The sequence below is a fragment of the Periplaneta americana genome, chromosome 8 (genome assembly GCF_040183065.1).
Source record: "Periplaneta americana isolate PAMFEO1 chromosome 8, P.americana_PAMFEO1_priV1, whole genome shotgun sequence".
Taxonomy (NCBI): Eukaryota; Metazoa; Arthropoda; class Insecta; order Blattodea; family Blattidae; genus Periplaneta; species Periplaneta americana.
Window position 1 is genome coordinate 177,218,327 of NC_091124.1, and position 12,546 is coordinate 177,230,872.

At 35.6% G+C, this 12,546-nt stretch overlaps 1 long non-coding RNA gene across 1 annotated transcript; it reads right to left on the reverse strand.

Annotated features, from left to right (window-relative positions):
* Positions 1-744: 744 nt before the first annotated feature.
* On the reverse strand, positions 745-11,232 carry LOC138705274 (uncharacterized). The gene is made up of 3 exons (XR_011333681.1): positions 10,814-11,232; positions 3,921-4,037; positions 745-866 (listed from the first exon to the last, which is right to left on the reverse strand). It is a non-coding gene; the product is annotated as an uncharacterized lncRNA (long non-coding RNA).
* Positions 11,233-12,546: the final 1,314 nt, after the last annotated feature.

A 12,546-nucleotide genomic window follows, 5' to 3' on the forward strand; every position in this document is an offset into this window, starting at 1 on the left:
GTTGCTGTCCAAGGCCCCTTATAGACGAAGTCATTTGTTTTTGATTTCATTATACGGCCTTAGATGGCAGTTATTTTAATTTTAAAACTCATTTATCTCATTAAATATCAGTCCTATCAAAATTTTTCAAGGAATAAAACTTATCGCAAATTATGTTTAAAGAAACTTTTGGTATGTAACATTTTTCACAAAAATCAATAATAAGCGAGATATTTCGATTTATTTAATTCAGGACCCCTTATAACCCCCCTTTTAAATAATGTATTTTGAATGCCATATAGCCTATAATCTAAGTTACAACAAACATAATTTATATTCCAATTTTCATCGAAATCCGTTCAGCCATTATCGCGTGAAAAGGTAACAAACATACAGACAGACAGACAGACATACAAACAAAAATTTCAAAAAAGCGATTTTCGGTTTCAGGGTGGTTAATTATATATGTTAGGTCCAATTATTTTCGGAAAATCGAAAATTACCAGAAAAATTTCGGCTACAGATTTATTATTAGTATAGATATGATTCGTATTTCTTCGGCAAAATCTGCGTAATTAATACTAATTGTTTTCTAAGTAAGACTACGTAATACTGAGATTAAGTGATATTACCATGTCAGTTAATTGCATGTATTATTATTATTATTATTATTACTTTGAATATATAGAGATAAAAAGACTCTAGAAGATGAGTGGAAATGTGTATACTTCAGTTCTGAATTGGATAATACCTACCCTGCCAAGTCGACGATGTTCAGCTTAGAGCGACGTGTAACGGAAGTGTTGCTACTACGTGTTGCAAGGTGAATTGTAAACACACAGTGAGAACGTGAAGAGTGAGGATTCATCGGGGTCTCTGAAACCATTCTGTAACAGCATATTTCACTGTCATTAACCTCCTGGTGAAAGTGACAGAGTGTGTTATAGGACAACAATTTCAACATCTAAGGCCATCACTAAGCAGTTCTTGTCCTGGAAAAGGCTGTTTTAAGAACTGTGAAGTACCAGTACTTACTGATTTATAAAACACAGCTGGTACCAATTAGCTACCGGTATAAAATATTAGAAATCCAAAAAGCTATCAAAATTGCCACTATCCTACAAAAACATTAAAATACCAGGGTCTGCATGTGATCTGCAAGGAAACGAGCAGGCAGATGTTTTGGTTAAAAGGGTACCAGTACCAAAATTTGACAAAAGCAAAATACAATACAGTCATATCGTAAAAAGAAATCCATTTTGAATCTTGCGTACACTACTTTTAACACCCGAATATAATGAATTGATTAACTAGTGGACTTACTAGTGTTAATTATGTAAGATTTGTCCGGCTTACAGCTGTTTCAGATACGTAGACGACATACTCATACTATACAAAGGAAACAAAAGACAAATACACAAACTACACCAATACCTAAACAAATTACACCCAAAACTTCAATACACACTAGAACTTGAAAACAACAACTCCATAAATTTCCTAGACATCACCATAACAAAAATCGACAACAAACACACCTACAAAATATACAGAAAACCAACCACCACCACCACACACATACACAACACATCTAACCACCCCACACAACATAAAAATGCTGCATTTAGGACAATGGTACACAGATTACTCAACATAACCATGAGCCAACAACACTACAATGAAGAAGTGAACACAATCATATACATAGCACAAGAAAACGGATACAATCCAAACATAATAGACAACATTATAAGAAAGACAAAACAAAAACTTAACAAACACAAAAACACGCAAAACACAACACAAACACAAGAACACAAGAAATACATCACACTAACAAAAACACACACAAGATCGCATCTTCATTCAGAAAGCAGAAATACAACATAACATACAGAACAGAAAACACACTACAAAGACATCTCAACACACAAAAAACACAAACAAATAAATACGACCACACAGGTGTATACAAACTCACATGTAATAGTTACGATAAGTTTTACATAGGACAGACAGGCAGATCATTCCAAACACACTACAAAGAACACATTAAAGCAATAACCAGAGGACACAATACATCTACATACGCAGATCACATAACCAATGCTAACCATACATACAATAACATAAATGCGGACATGGAAATCCTACACATACAATCCAAGAACCAAAAACTCAACACACTAGAACAATACGAAATATACAAACACACTAAAACACACCCCGATCAAATTCTCAACATACAGATCAATTTCAGTACACACACACTATTTGACTCCACTCTTCAACACCTTTCAACAATCAAACACACCCACATAACAGGCAGAGAAGTTCGAGATGACGCCGTGATCTAGTAGGCTCTGAAGATGGTGCGTGAAGCACTGAAACAGCTGTAAGCTGGACAAATCTTACATAATTAACACTAGTAAGTCCACTAGTTAATCAATTAATTAAAAAGAAATATACACAAATAATTGAAAAATTCAAAATTCAAATCTGAAGGTACAAATAAATCATGCACATTTGAAGACCTCCCTCAAAGAAGGTTGTATATCATTTACCGGTACTTTGTCATATGATATACAACCTTCTTTGAGGGAGGTCTTCATTTCTGCAAATTAAGCTTTCAGGAATAACTCCCTGTAAAGTTAATTTCAATAATTTCGAGGGAAAAATTGTTCTGGGGCCGGGTATCGAACCCGGGACCTTTGGTTAAATGTACCAACGCTCTCCCACTGAGCTACCCGGAAAAGCTTAATTTTCATAATACACGTCACTGTATGTAACAGAAAACCACAATTAAAGTCACACAGAGTTAGTGTGCACTCAAATGTTGTTGCTTGACTGTTGTCAGCCCACTTTGAGGTCTGTGGATATAGAGGGAAAAATTGGATCGGTGTCGGGTAGAGTTCCCGAGTAGCTCAGTGGGAGAGCGTTGGTACGTTTAACCAAAGGTCCCGGGTTCGATACCCGGCCCCAGAACAATTTTTCCCTCGAAATTATTCAAAGTCTTCATTTCTATTAAATAAATTGCTGATACCAGAATCATGTAGATATGAATCAATGGTAATGTTCCTGCTCATAACTGGTCATGACTGTTCGACAGCATATTTTTACAGGACTTCCATATAGGTACACATAACCAAAATGCGTTTTGCACAGTGAGGAAAATTCACTAATGGAGATGAATCATCTACACATATGCCCAACTCTGATGTCATCCGACCTGGACTCAATAGCAAAATTATAGTAGGAAACAAGAGGGTGAAGAGAGGTCATCCAAGAGTCTGTGCAATAGATAATACAGGTACTTCTACTACTACTACTACTACTACTGCTGCTGCTGCACCTGTTTTTTTTTAAAGATGGGACAAGACAGGAGCATTGCGATCGGAAAAACATCTGAATGTCACATAGCATGGTAGACCTGTTGCTATGGTAACAATGATTGAGTTGCCAAACTTACCGTTCCCACATGGCGATTGCTTAATAGCTCTCTTGGCGACATATATTGTGCACACAATGTTAGCATTGGTACCTACGTTTAGTCTTTGATTCTCTGTCGATTTTTTGTATTGTTTTCTTGCCTTCGCGTCAACTGTCAATGAATGTTTCAACGTCTGCCATCTTAACGTCAATTACTGGCTTCCATCAGCTGGCAGCGTGGTAGTCCATATTGGCAACATAGCACTGTAGTTCCAAGTTCAGCTGCTTAACTGTCATGTCCCATCTTTCAAAAAAACAAGCATACTACTACTACTACTACTACTTATTTATGTATACCTGTTTCATTTCGAAATATAAATGTAATATTTGTCTATTCCAATTGAATGAGTTATTTTTTTACTGCACCCAAGTTTGTAACTACACATTTTTTTTCTGTATGACTTATTTTATAATCGATTTGTGTCCTACATAAAGTAACCACACCGCTTCACCTGTTGGAGTCTCCCAAAAACAAGAGGTTAAGGGCATCTTCCTCATTATCCACTTGGTGCAAGGATAAATTTCGCAAGTGTAGTCGTCCCTTTTTGTCCTCCAACAATGTGACTGGACTGCAGGACAGAATGAAATGTTATGTCAGTAACATTCATACTGAGAAGAGTCCAGAGGAAAAATGGGGAATGTCCACTTTTTAAACAATTCTCAGGAAATCAATTTTAAAATTTGGAACTCTATCATTCCGAAAATAATACTGATAATTTAACCAGCAGTTATTCGGTAACTGTGAACTTTCTTCCCCTTTTCTAAGTGTAGAATGAATACACTTCATATGAAGTATATAAGCGAAAGGAAATCTGAATTTTGCCTGAAAATGGACATCCTCCCTTTTTCTCCTGGACTCTTATTTATTAATTTCTAAGACTTTCTTTTCTGTAAGAAAGTTTGTTTCCAAATAAGAATGTAGTACCATCTAAACATCAACTCGGCTTCAGAAAAGTTTATTTCCATTAATATATTACTTATTTTATAATGGAGTTATATTGGAGTGGCATATGGCTTTAGGCCAGTGATTCTCAATTACTTTTCACTGTGAGTCACTGTAACTTCCATCTTTTACATTGTGGGCAAGTGAGGAGAATTAATGAGATTTTTGTAAGACAGACATAAAGATATTTTAGAATTAATGTTTTATAATATTTTAGTTCTACTGACATGAATTAATAAAATCACAAATTATGTGAACGTAAATGAAGTGAGAAAAATGAGAGTGATGCCTCTCAGCAATCAGTTTGAAATCAGGAGTATAAGTAGTGGCCAATCTTAAGCCATTTTCAAGATAAGCATTGGTTAGCTTATTTCGAGAACTAGTTTTAATATGATTCATGTCGGAAAAGCCTGACTCATAATTTTATTATAAGTGGACCTGAGCATTGTTAAAAATAAAATTACCAGTTTCTTACAGTTTGGAAAATTTGTCATGAATTTTGTCCAAATGTTTCATAATGAGACATCCTTTCTTTCTCAACAGGAGACTAGTCAGTGGCGGCTCGTGCCTTTCTTGGATGGATGTTCACAAAAAAAAAAATATTGGTAATGAACACACTGATATAGGCTATTCTCGTATAGGTGAGTCACACGTCAGAGATAAACGAGGTCTAATATGCATGTACCAAATCTACGCATATAAACCAAAATTAAAACCATTAAACAAGAGTATAGTAAAATTAATTCATAGGACTCACCTTCACTGCTGTTGTTGAAGATCTAGATTTATTTGTAGAGAAACTCCATGCGCCTAGTTTTGAGAGATGCAAATTTATCAATAACTCTAATGTTGTTAACAAGTTTTTTTTTTTTTTTTTCACTGCCAACATAGCCAATGTACTTAATAGCTCTTATGTCATTGTGCTATGGAGGAATATTTTAATCCTCTCTTAATTTAACACCCTCACAACTTTACACACGTGTGCTACTTACTTTGCTGAACAAAAGACAACAGAATCAGCCCCCGTGCGTATCGGTATTTTGAAAAGAAACAGTAAAGAGAGAAAACGAGGAAAGAGGGAGAAAGCGTTCGGGCTTGGGTTGGATCCCCCTTTGGACTTTGGTTTCTTCGGAGGTTTTCCCCAGCCGTGGGACTGAAGCCGGATGGTCTATGGCGAGTCCTTGGCATCAACCCCTTTGATTTGATTACCTGGTTGGGTTTTTCCGAGGTTTCCCCCACCGAAAAGGCAAATGCCGGGTAATATTTTGGCGAATCCTCGGACCTCATCTCATCTCACTACATCTCGCCAAAATGTAAAAAAAATATAAAGAAATTGTACAAAATTGTAAAAATTGTAGAAAATTACTAAATTGTAAAACTATAAAAATTTGTAAAAATTGTAATTGTAATATTGTAAAATGTTGACATGTTCCACATCTTAAAGCTTCATTGCTCATGTAAGATCTATGGAATAAAATAAATGAATGAATGAATGAATGAATGAATGATGCCAGACCCAAGGGAGATGGAGCATCTCTCTTTCTCTGTCACTAGCACGTTAAGACCTGTGCGAGTCAGAGCTATTGTAACCATTGTACCAAACCAGAAAATATTCTCGCCTGAGGCTATTCCACCCTGCTACGGAAAAATTGTGCGAACTGCTGTCAATCTGTCCAATAGAGATTTAAAGACACACGACACACGAACGGGACATTCTCTCGAGACGAAATATGTAGGAACGTCATTACACATTGGAAAGTAATAGATGTAATAATATTAATACAGTAGACTAATATGTACGATTATTGTTGGTTTTTAAGGTGTTCACGTGCTCCTGTGCTCATATAGAGGAACCGCCACTGAGACTAGTTTCTTGATACTATGAAAATCCGGTGGCACTAAATCGGGACTGTATGGAGGATGTTCAAAGGCAGTGAAGTCAAGTCCCATTGTACACAAAGTTTTCAGAATTCCAATTCTGCGATTACCTCCTGCTCATGCTCCCATGATATGCCATATTTGACTGACAGGTGCTCCTGGGTTATGCGACGATTTCGTCTAATAAGTTCATTGACACGATTCCTATGAGCATCATCAGTTGCAGTACGCGGCCTTCCACTCCATCCATCGTCACACAAGTTGAGAATCGCACCACTATTTTGTTCATTACAAGCATGAACAGACCAACTTCATACAGTACTTTTTATTTTATTTATTTTATTGGGTTATTTTACGATGCTGTATCAACATCTAGGTTATTTAGCGTCTGAATGATATGAAGGTGATAATGCCGGTGAAATGAGTCCGGGGTCCAGCACCGAAAGTTACCCAGCATTTGCTCGTATTGGGTTGAGGGAAAACCCCGGAAAAAACCTCAACCAGGTAACTTGCCCCGACCGGGATTCGAACCCGGGCCACCTGGTTTTGCGGCCAGACGCGCTGACCATTACTCCACCATACAGTACTGATGTCTATATATTCATCTTCATAAACAGCTTTCATTCTCCCGAAGGTCATTCAGAGCCACATTTTCTGCCATTAGAAACTCTATCACAGCACGTTGCTTCAGACACACTAACATAGTGCTGTTACATGTCGCCATGTTTTGCACTACAATTTGAAGCTCTCTAGCGACAGAGGTAGGAAACTTGCGTCAGTGTACAGTTAACTGAGTTGAATGTATGATAGGTAGCACTCTGAACTTTGTTAATAATAACTAGTGACCTGAAAATTTCGTATTTGCGAAATCCGTGAATTTTTAAATTGTGGGTTAGAAAGTATTTTTCTCCATCTGTAAGATAATTTAGAATGATTTTCTAGCAGAATTGAAAGTGCGAAAAAATGTGAATTTCCTATCAAATTGCGAAATCACGAGAAAATGTTATTTAATAGCGATTTATCAGTAAAATTTTATTTTTCAAGTGAAACTTTTTTTTTTGTTTTTTTTTTTTTTTCTTTTAGTCAACTGTCCGAAGACAGATCTGAACCACATAAGTGATACCAACATGGCACAACTTTTGAGGCAACTAGGCCAGAAGATAATGGGGTAGGGTGGCCAGTTCCTTTCCCCCTCCATTGCATACTTGCCAGTTATTTACATATTACACTAATCAGACAAGCGCATTGTATATGTACATACAAAAATTAAAGGCTCTTTTTAAATACGTACTCACAACATGTAAATCGATTATCTCCTTATCAATTATTGTCCGCTTGACTCGATAAATTAAAAAATTGAAGGTCCAATAATTGATATATGTATTGTAATATCGATCATCAAGTTTTATATTCGATATGGGCTTGGCTAAAATGTGTCACATCGGTTTACTCGGCCAATTGCTTTTGAGATTGCAGAGAGTTGAATAGTTATTCTAGTTATATTGGCAGAGTTGGTTGAATTTGTGAGACACATTAAAATGTGTCTTAGTGAAACTTACAGCAGAGTCCGTATAGGCCAGTTTCTATCTGATGCTTTTCCAATTCACTGCGGGCTAAAGCAGGGAGATGCACTATCACCTTTACTTTTTAACTTCGCTCTAGAATATGCCATTAGGAAAGTTCAGGATAACACAGAGGGCTTGGAATTGTCTATGCAGATGACGTGAATATGTTAGGAGAAAATCCACAAACGATTAGGGAAAACATGGAAATTCTACTTGAAGCAAGTAAAGCAATAGGGTTGGAAGTAAATCCCGAAAATACTAAGTATATGATTATGTCTCGTGACCAGAATATTGTACGAAATGGAACTATAAAAATTGGAGATTTATCCTTCAAAGAGGTGGAAAAATTCAAATATCTTGGAGCAACAGTAACAAATATAAATGATACTCGGGAGGAAATTAAACACAGAATAAATATGGGAAATGCGTGTTATTATTCGGTTGAGAAGCTTTTATCATCCAGTCTGCTGTCAAAAATCTGAAAGTTAGAATTTATAAAACAGTTATATTACCGGTTGTTCTGTATGGTTGTGAAACTGTAGTATTCCATTCATGGACTCTATGCTTCAGACTCCAAAACAGGTTTTTGTAAATTCTGCAATTGTCGCATGAAAACAAAGATAGCATTGATAAACATGTTATGTCAGAGAAGCACTTGGCAAGAAGATGAGACAGCACTAAATCCTCAACACCAGCTTCATCACCAAAACAAACTTCAATTACTGAAATGTTGGATGGTGCCAAGTGAAGAAAGTTTGAAAAGGATTATTATTCCAAGTATACAGTATAAGATTTTTTAGGCGAATATTCTGCTGAAAAGCTGAAAAATGAAATACTGAGGGGATGGATAAATAGATGCTAATTTGGAAAAAGTAGATGCTAATTTCAGAAAAATAGATGCTAATTTTGTTGAAAATAGATGCTAAAAATTCAGGTCCCTAATAAAAACACAAAAAATTAGGAGGCATTACTTTTCAATACACCCCTCGTATTACGTGAATGACCACAATTATTATCAGAAAATGCAGGCTATAAACTTTTAAACAGTCCCCTAACTGTCCATTGTGCAACTCAAACCAAGAAATGGATTCGGAACACCTCAAATCTGTGCTTCAGTGGCTGGTCATGATAATATCTTTGAAAAATATTGGAGTGCAAGAGGTCAAATGACTTTATTGTCAAACGCCTGGCATTAGAAAACAACAACAACAACATAAACTTTTAAAATTTTATAAGGAAATGAACTCACAATTGGCCAAAGTACAAGGTACCACAACAAGACTTATTAGAACTTAAATATCTGATAAAATTATAAAAAAGGTTACTAATAATATTTTTAAGAATTCACTTTTTACTTTAAATTAAATTTTCCACAATTTTAAAGTTTTCACACATATTATTTCATAACTCCACAACCATTAGAGATAGAATTCTGAAATTTTGTACACTGATTTAACATGAATTTACACAAAAGGTAGACTACAATAATGCCCATTACTTTGAAAATAGAAGAATTAGGTCACAAAACATTATGTAAATTTTAATATATTTTATATAGGACAAATAAAAAATTAATTGCATTAAAATAAAAAACTCTACATGTCTGAGAGTAGCCTGCTGTTCAGAAATAAGCGTTTATTACATCAGGAAAAATATTAAAGTTGTCAGGAGACCATAACAATGTTATGGTTACCAAATGATGTAACTGCAGAATTTTTTTGTTTTTTTTTATACTCTGATAAAACTGGTTTGAAAAATATTATTAGTAACCTTTTTTATATGTCTATCAGATATTTAAGTTCTAATAAGTCTTATTGTGGTACTTGTAATTTTTGTTCAATTGTGAGTTCGTTTTCTTATAAAATCTTAGAAATTTAGAGCCTGCATTTTCGGATAATATTTGTGGTTGTTCACGTACATATATCCTTAAATAGAGAACCCTGAAACAAAGAAAGTCAAAAGAGCAACTACCGAGTCAATGCAATTCAGGAGTTGCAGCAGAATATGTGAGGATGCTCCTTCCCATATCATCTGCATGTGCAATAATCAATGATACTGTACATATGATTTGTAGATGACAGTGACCTGTCCCATATTTAAAGTCTTTCTGATATAGTACCGGCAGGAGAAATTATGTAGGACGCCATGATCTCAGAATGGGAAATTTAGCTTGCTCTGTGGCTGGGTCTTCACTCCAAGTCACATGTAGAGATGTTGCATTATATATCTACCGGTGAGTGCACATTAAATTTTAAGTGGCTTACTTTGGTCGTGGGGATCACATTATTAAAAGACATAAAAGCTTTTCTCTCTCTCTCTCTCTCTCTCTCTCTCTCTTTCTCTGTTGCACAGAGGCAGAGATGTAATGAAAGATTTGTACATTCATCAACATCAATTGAGTCCAGAACTACAGAAAGGCCGATGTAGGACTCTGAACCAATAGAAGAAGACACAGATCCCTGTCTTGTTAAAGCATCAGTCTCTTCATTTTCTGTGACAGTAGTATGTGCAGAAACCTAACTACTAAACTAGCAAAATAGTAACTTACTGTAAACAAAACTTATTCCCCACAAAATGAAATCTTACTATTGCATCCTTTAGGAGAGTAACAGTTTTAGCCTGACAATTTAGGAAACTCAATTTACAAGAACAGATTATTGCTATACAAAAGGGAAGGTCAACTCCAACACTACCTGGCCTTACATGTATGCATGTAGGCTAATTTATAGCATGTTTCATTCAAGAAAGTGTGTCATTTTGTACTGTTAACTTCTTTCCTCCTCTTAAGAAATATGCAGGAGCCGCCACTGGTAAATACTTACTAATTTCTTTCATGTATAAAACCATAACTTTTTTTAAAATTGGATTCAACCATTCTAGGTACCGGTACTGGTAATTACTCTTTTTTAAGTTTTAAATCCATAATTTTTATAATGTTCAAAAGAGTCTAATTACTTACGGTAAATCCTCCAACGTTATAAGGTCGTTTTTGTTATACAACAGGTCAAAGCCATGCTCATTGTATATCTCCAGGTAAGAGACGTACAATGTGTACGAAATATCGCTGTCCTGAAACATTCGAGAAATACAAATAAAAATTATACAATGAAAATATTCTTAATTTGTTATGACTTACTTCTTTTAATATTCACATTTAAAGCCTATATTCTTCAGAAGAATATAATAAAGAGAGAATGAAATTATCTCCATAAAACAGGTAGGTAATTAGATATGGTAGTTTTGAGTATCACTGTAAGAATAACATTTTATCCATACCTGTTGTATGTTTTGGTATATGTAATGGATTGTGCGGGGAATTATTCCTCTGTCCTCATATCTACCCCCATATCCCGTGATTGTGAAAGTTTTTCCACTCCCAGTCTGAAAACACGAAACACTCTTTATGTTCATATTTTAAATAATTTTATATCATCTAAGTCATCATACCAAGAGAATGGAGGACAAAATTCTAGAACATTTCTTCAAAATAGATGCCAAAGAATGTTAAGAAAATACAGAAGGACACATGGATCATAACATGGACTAAAGTCACATTATTATTATTATTATTATTATTATTATTATTATTATTATTATTATTATTATTATTATTAATACTACTACTACTACTGCTACTACTACTAATAAATAATATTAAACTGCCCCCCCCCCCTTGAGAGTAGCTTTTACAGACTCAGTATATCCTAAAAAAAATTATTATACATATGTAAACATAGATATTACATTTTAAAGAAAGGAAACAAAGAAAAGGGCGTGAAAAATTACAGTTGCTATTAATGTGGCACCATGTGATTAATTAGGATTTGGCAGGATTTTTTTAACACAATTATCACAATGTCATCCCTCAGAGATGTTGGCAGAGCAAACTACCATCGAAATTCTTCCAAAAAAAAACTGGTATAGTCCCTCGAGCACCTATGAGCAAGCTGAATACCTCAACGTGAATTAAGGCATATTTCAGCTTGAAATAGTTGACTGTAGGCTCATAGATCGACTTCTTCTCAAGGTGGACCTCGGCTGACTGATGTCATCCTACTTCAAAACATATCGTGGGGTCCACAATGATGCCCTGTTTAGTGTCAGTATTGTACGCTAAAATATCTACTCGTCTTGTTGACCCATTTTCAGCTAGACAGGAGATTTCTTCTTCTACTATCCAGCCCTTATTTCTTAATGCGGCAGCAATTTTGGATCTTACAAGATGATGTCTAGAGTTCCTCAAGAGCAATCCCTGTTCACAGAATCCCAAGACGTGTGCTAAAGTTTCAATTTCTGGGCAGCCACGTCTGCACCGGGTACCGTCGAGAGATCTGCCGGGAACGGAACAAACAGCTGCTAAATTTGCTGTCATTTTCAGGCTAGATATCCATTCACTAGTCGAAAGTCCTTTCTTGTTTGCAATCCAACTGTTGGCGGCTGTTACTTTGCTATACGTCTCAACACCTTTTCCCCGTCCTGAAAGGGTCTTCCATGATTCATATTCACGACCTCGCAATTCTTCTCGAAAATTTCGAATTGTAGCTTTAGTAAAGTCTTCGGGAAAAGAAAGGCAGAGGGAATCACACGACGATTTGAGTTCGACATCTGTCTCCTCATGTTAACATGCGGATTATCTGCTCTGATTAATGATAGACAGATGTTACAATGTTGAAGAAAAGCTTCCCACGAAGC